Below are 7,041 nucleotides of genomic sequence, written 5' to 3'. Positions count from 1 at the left end.
CACTACGAGTCTGTGGTATCTTTTAAATTCCTTAGCAAGAGTGGCCGGATGAAATTGGAGAAGAGGCCTTGTGGATAATCCATTGGAAAATACAATCTCCACTGGACCTCACGTTAGGTCACTAGCGAGATACGAATATAGGCGGACGATGATATGGCCGATGTCTCCCTACTTCGCCGAAATTGAACTGATGCTCCACGGCACATGGCCTTGTTGTAGCAGTGATATGAAAGTCATGTGGAATAGTGTCTCAGTGGAGGCCAGTATCAAGACTGGAACCATTTCTACATATTAAGAAATCATTTATGGCAAATACTGTAGCGTTATAGACTAACTACTACTTATATATTCGTACACTATTTACATGTAACTGCTAATAGTAATGTCATTCAAGTCATAACTCTGGAAGTGCTACTGTGGGAATGCTTTATCAAATTATAAAATGAAACTGATTTTTATCTCTAACGGAAAATACTTCTTACATTTCACCACCACCTTAAATAAAATGTATGGCGTAATAACGATAAAGTCACCCTCAACCACCTAATATAATTATTGTACAACGTGGTTATATTCCTTACATATCTCTGCTTTACAAGCATTTTATTTTTCTGGTGAATTCGGTTAACACATTTTTACTGAATTCAGTGGAACAAGAGGAGAAATTTATAAATGAGGTGAAACGTAGGGGTATCCCTTCTGTAGATTTAGATGTAGAGACGTTTCTGCACTGTCCAGTCACATTAATGTGACCCCCTGGTAGAAGCCTGGACTACACCTTTTACAGCAGGGACGTGCAGGAAGAGAGTCAACGTGGTTCGGTTAGGTAACGACAGAGATGTGGAGCGCTGCAGACCCCAATGCCGTGGCCAGCTGCGCCAGGTTGAGGACCCATGGCACGAACAATCCGATCCACGTTGTCCCACAAATTCTCTACTGGGTTTTAATCCGGGTGGTTTGGTGGCCAGTGGAACACGGCAAACTCATCATGATGCTCTTCGAGCCATGCACGTATACTGCAAGCTGTGAAACACATTATATAGTAATGCTGGCACATCCCATCGTTGCCGAGGAAAAGTAAATTGCATGTGTTGTTGTTGTTGTTGTGGTCTTCAGTCCTGAGACTGGTTTGATGCAGCTCTCCATGGTACTCTATCCTGTGCAAGCTTCTTCATCTCCCAGTACCTACTGCAACCTACATCCTTCTGAATCTGCTTAGTGTATTGATCTCTTGGTCTCCCTCTACGATTTTTACCCTCCACGCTGCCCTCCAATGCTAAATTCGTGATCCCTTGATGCCTCAAAACATGTCCTACCAACCGATCCCTTCTTCTAGTCAAGTTGTGCCACAAACTTCTCTTCTCCCCAATCCTATTCAATACCTCCTCATTAGTTACGTGATCTACCCACCTTATCTTCAGCATTCTTCTGTAGCACCACATTTCGAAAGCTTCTATTCTCTTCTTGTCCAAACTGGTTATCGTCCATGTTTCACTTCCATACATGGCTACATTCCATACAAATACTTTCAGAAACGACTTCCTGACACTTAAATCTATACTCGATGTTAACAAATTTCTCTTCTTCAGAAACGATTTCCTTGCCATTGCCAGTCTACATTTTATATCCTCTCTACTTCGACCATCATCAGTTATTTTACTCCCTAAATAGCAAAACTCCTTTACTACTTTAAGTGTCTCATTTCCTAATCTAATCCCCTCAGCATCACCCGATTTAATTTGACTACATTCCATTATCCTCGTTTTGCTTTTGTTGATGAAATTGCATGTAGGGGTATGTAAAGGTTTTTTTTTTAAAATTACCTCTACCAGTCACTAACTTTGGTGACTATTGTATTATTTATTTAGCGACATGCTCGAGGGAATACCTAATTTTCGGGCTGAATGGCATTACAAAAACTGTTTTACACTAAGTTCATACTGATGTTACATAGTTTTTTCGTAAATGCTGTCATTACCCTGTGGAAGAAGAGCAAACTTAGCAAGAGGCGATGTTACTTTGGAAGCTGGACTGATGTTTGCATGAAAATGTTTTGTAACCATCACTCAATTTGTTCTTCTGGCGTGGCAGTCTCGCTGTGATGCGCTGACGTGTTTCCATTTCCGTGGCTCTATTGGATTTCTTGGTCACTATTCACAAATTTTCACTAACGTAACAGTAACTTGGAAACACGATCACAAAAAAACGAATCTGTAGTGAAGTGAATAAGATGGTGGTCGAAGTACAGCTGGTTTCGATTTGACTATCGATTAGTCGATCTATGTGGTGTCAGATGTTTACAACTCTTCTGCATGTCTTGTTATCGTATTACAGATGAAGGTTGACGAAATACATTACAGATTGAGCGCCTGTTACAATACTATTGTACACATCATGGTATAAACTATTTATTTTACATATTTCTAAGCTATTGATGGGGCTAGAGTTAAACGACTGTCATGTTATGTAACTTTTATTCTAAAAATATTGTAGTGAAATTGGAAAAGAAATGTGAATTTTTTAAGTCTGTCCTTTCATTCAGGATCCCGTTATTCCCTATGTGGCTATGGCTGAATATTTCCATTTCTTCCAAGATGTCCATTTTCCAGCTCTTTTTCTAAATTATGTAGTACTTTGAGATCTTTGTCTTTTGTAACATTGTGTCCTGTTTGCAGTTAAAGAACTGCGCGCTATGCGCCGTAGAAAATTAACGTATTTGCGGCAATGAAAGAAAGTGACTGCGGGAATAAACTCTGCGTAGGCGATTCTATTCTTAACTGATATAGCATCAAAAAATAAAGGTTCAAATGGCTCTGAGCACTATGGGACTTAACAGCTGAGGTCATCAGTCTCCTAGGACTTAGAACTACTTAAACCTAAATAACCTAAGGACATCACACACATCCAAGACCGAGGCAGGATTCGAACCTGCGACCGTAGCGGTCGCACGGTTCCAGACTGAAGCGCCTAGAACCGCTTGACCACTCCGGCCGGTGACACGTCCTGTTTCATTTATATGTTTCGCTATAGCTGATATATTCGGTTTTCCCTGTCTGAAACAGTCAATGTGTTCTTTAATACCGGTTTTAAAATTTCTTCGCGTTTGGCCAATGTAATGGTTCAAATGGCTCTGAGCACTATGGGACTTAACATCTGAGGTCCCCTAGAACTTAGAACTACTTAAACCTAACCAACCTAAGGACATCACACACATCTATGCCCGAGGCAGGATTCGAACCCGCGACCATAGCAGTCGCGCGGTTCCGGACTAAAGCACCTAGAACCGCTCGGCCACAGCGGCCGGCTGCCAATGTAATATTTGCTGCAATGACTGCATGTAATTTTATAAATTCCTGATTTGTTAAGTTTCTCTGTGGGATCGTGCTTCCAAGCTTCTCTTACGTTAGCGAAAATTTGTGAACAGTGACCAAGAAATCCAAGAGAGCCACAGAAATGGAAAAACCTCAGCGCATCAGAACGACATTGCCACGCCAGAAGAACACAGTGAGTGACCCATACAAAACATTTTCATCCAGACATCAGTCCAGCTTCCAAAGTGACATCGCTTCTTTCTAAGTTTTCCCTTCTTCCACAGGATAACCACAGCATTTACGAAAAGACATTGTAACATCATTTTGACCTTACTGTAAAATTGTTTTTGTAATGCTATTTAGCCTGAAGATCAGGTATTCCCTCGAAACGTTTCGCTAAAGGAATAAGTAATACAATAGTCAACAAAGTTTGTGACTGTTAGCGCTAATTTAAAGAAAAACCTTCATATATTTCTTGAGACAGTCACGGTCGAAAAATAGTCAAAATGGCTTCAAATTCATTTAGTGGTACACTTGGTCCCCAAGGATAGGTGCATACTTCTTTTGATCCGTTGTGCCTCCCATAATGACGAGATCACCCAGGAAATGCCATAGAACTCCCTCCTGGTTTCAGCGTGTTTGCCTTCTGACGTTTCACGTCGTACACGCGAGCAGCCATTTGTCCGATGGGACATAACAAAGTGATTTATCCGGAAAGGCCACCTCTCGCCACTTAGTGGGCGCCCGGTTGCAGCATTGGCGTGTAAATTCCAGCCTTCGTGGACGATGGACAGCTGTCAGCATGAGCTCATAGATCAGTCGCCTGATGCGGAGGCCAATACGCAGCTACATCTACGGCCCATATTGCATCACTGTTGCCTCAGCGCCCGTTCCGGATAGCGCTACTTCGCGATGCACAATATACTTTAACCACGTCGGCTCGCGAACAGTTTACGAACTTAGTCGTTTTGGAAATGCCTCCACCCCTGGCGAAAAGTCAATCATCATGCCCTTTTGGAAGTCATAAATCGCTCTGTTTCCGCAACGACTGAAATTTTTTTCCGCGTCCTCCCAACACGCGTTAAATGTCCTCAACTGCCAGTGCTGCAAACTGATGTCTGCGAGTGGTTATTGCACGTTGACTTCGAATGTAGGCGGTGCTCACGTTAACGTGACTGTACCACGTATTCTTAGCTACCGTCCTTAAACTTTCCGCAAAATCCTACTCCTATAGTTTGTACACTATAGAGAAAGCCGTACTTTATAGGGGATGCGTGTAACATGATAGTGCAGGCATTTTTGGTTGCACTGATGCTACAAGGTAGTAACTGCGAAATAGAAACACATGTAACGTACAAACTATTTAACTTATATGGATATGGTGTCTGTTCTTTCTTACATGTCCGAAAGAACAGACACCATATCCATGTAGGTATATAGTTCTGGCAATGCCGGCCATTACCTCCTTCTTCTGTGCTGATGCACACATATTACCCAAACTCTTACGGGACTTGGTAAAAATGTCTTTCACGAGTAATGAGTGCGTTGGGGTGGGACACTACGAATGTAGTGTGTGGACATACAAGGTGAGAATATCGGTCTCGCGGGAGGCGTACGCGAGATCGTCCCTGCAGTCGCACTGTCCTGTGTGCCCTCGGTGGCTCAGATGGATAGAGCGTCTGCCATATAAGCAGGAGATCCCGGGTTCGAGTCCCGCTCGGGGCACACCTGTCCCCTTTGACATATATCAAGTTCAGTCAGCAGCTGAAGGTATTAATATATAATTCTAAGACTATTTAACGTTCTCCCAACAACTGTGGGAATGGAGTTTGTAAAATCAGCTGTAATGTTGAGTGTTTTGCAGTTATGGAAAGATGTATGTTGTCAATAACGGAAAGGGACACAAAAACAAAGAGGTACGACAAAAGCCTGTGGAGATCGTTATGTTAAAGGAGAAGAAATGCCGCAGGCTACCGTCCGATTGAGGCGAGCTCATTAGAAACAGAAGACAGAGCACAACTCCGTTGAAGAAGGATGAGCCAGTAAATTTGTCGTGATTGAGTTCATTCCCATAAACCTAAATCAGGAAATGGAAACAGGGTTTGGAAATCCAGCACCTAACGAATATGCATCTGATTTCTTCAGTAACTGTGAAACTGAAGCGAAGTGCATCTTGCCATACGAAATGAAATGATACGATTGTGGACAGCGATGCAGCCAGTTGAACAGAAGGGCATGTGCAAACAAAATCCAAGAGGGATCTCTCGTAGTAAGAAATAGCCATGGTGTTTATTGAATGGAAGATGACAGGCATCACAAGGATACAACTGGAGGAACTTGTACGCTGACGATCATATTACTTGGAGTGATCTTGATGAGTATTACATGCAGTAGTCATGACATGTGGCCTCCTATACTGCTGCTACTGATGATGATGATGATGTATAAGGCAGGTCAATACAAATGTTTCGTGTTTTCTCGCGCGAGATTCAACGATAAAACACGAGTAAATGTTTTTAGTGCAGTAATACTACAGTCATTCAGCACTAAAGTCACGTTACCGTCATTTTGGAATTAGGAACGGTGTTCGTTAGAAAAACTTGATCAGCTCAACGGAATAATCCAGGAACGAAACGACAGTGATTTAGCCGTCTGACCGTTGACTCAATGCTAATTGTATGAAATCTAGGGTAGACCTAAAAATAGCCACATCGTAAACTGGAACCTGCTCCAGCAGAAAACTAAACTGTTATCCAAAACAGCCACTGTCTCGGTCGGTCTGCTCTGCAGGATCGTATTCTGCGGATGTACCTCGAAACAGATCGAACTTCCATCTAGTAGCCGCGCCGTGTCGCAATACCGGCGGCCATTCTGCGGATGTACCTCGAAACAGATCGAACTTCCATCTAGTAGCCGCGCCGTGTCGCAATACCACCGGCCATGCACCCCACGCAGATATCTGTTTGCTAATTGTCGAATCCACGCATAAAAGCAGATAGACATAAAAAATCCACATGGATTAGTGTTAGGTCTAGTGTCATGGTTATGCAACTGATACAAATCTGCATTTTGTACACGCTATTCCAATATATTCTAGGGCACAGGACAGCAAAATATAGCGAAGTAAGACCGTCCTAGTGACAGAGCCTCTCGTCGTCTGTACTATAAGATGAGTAGACTTAGACTCACTACTAGAAGGAAAAATATCCTATGAGGGGTCGAAGACTATAATTTAAAAGTGTATCGACATCAAGATACAGCAGATTGATCGTTAAAAGGACGATGAATGAAATCAACAGTGGCGGATTTGACGGAAGCATACTAACATTCACTAGAATCGATTTATAAAAATGGTGGGAAATGTAAATTATGATGGCGGGGCTACTTATGAAGAATGAATATCAGAGTTTGACACTCTAACTATTACGGGCTCATCATTACATATGAAGCACAGGTATTGATACTAGAGATTCACCGGGGGGGGGGGGGTGTTTGCCTGTGGCCGTTTCAAAAGATTCAAGCCACCATTTCCGTCAAACAATTTGCGAAAACTATCAGACACCGTAATCTGAAAACTGTTCTTCTCGAATGCGAATCCGGTGTATGAACCACATCATTTGGTGCTCCTCCAGAATTCGAGGCATTATCAAAAACCCAAGTATGTCTCCTACAGATCGACGCCAAAAATTTGCGAACATCCAGCGTGGCGACTACATATGGAGGACCTGTG

The 7,041-nt window shown here is 42.6% G+C and overlaps 1 non-coding gene across 1 annotated transcript; it reads left to right on the top strand.

The window, feature by feature from the left end:
• Nucleotides 1-4,961: 4,961 nt before the first annotated feature.
• Nucleotides 4,962-5,036, top strand: Trnai-uau (transfer RNA isoleucine (anticodon UAU)). Its single transcript has one exon. It is a non-coding gene; the product is annotated as a tRNA-Ile (tRNA).
• The last annotated feature ends 2,005 nt before the right edge of the window (nucleotides 5,037-7,041 follow it).

This window comes from Schistocerca nitens, chromosome 5 (genome assembly GCF_023898315.1).
Source record: "Schistocerca nitens isolate TAMUIC-IGC-003100 chromosome 5, iqSchNite1.1, whole genome shotgun sequence".
NCBI lineage: Eukaryota > Metazoa > Arthropoda > Insecta > Orthoptera > Acrididae > Schistocerca > Schistocerca nitens.
The sequence above is the reverse complement of the archived record's forward strand: the minus strand, read 5'-3'. Positions and strand labels throughout refer to the sequence as shown.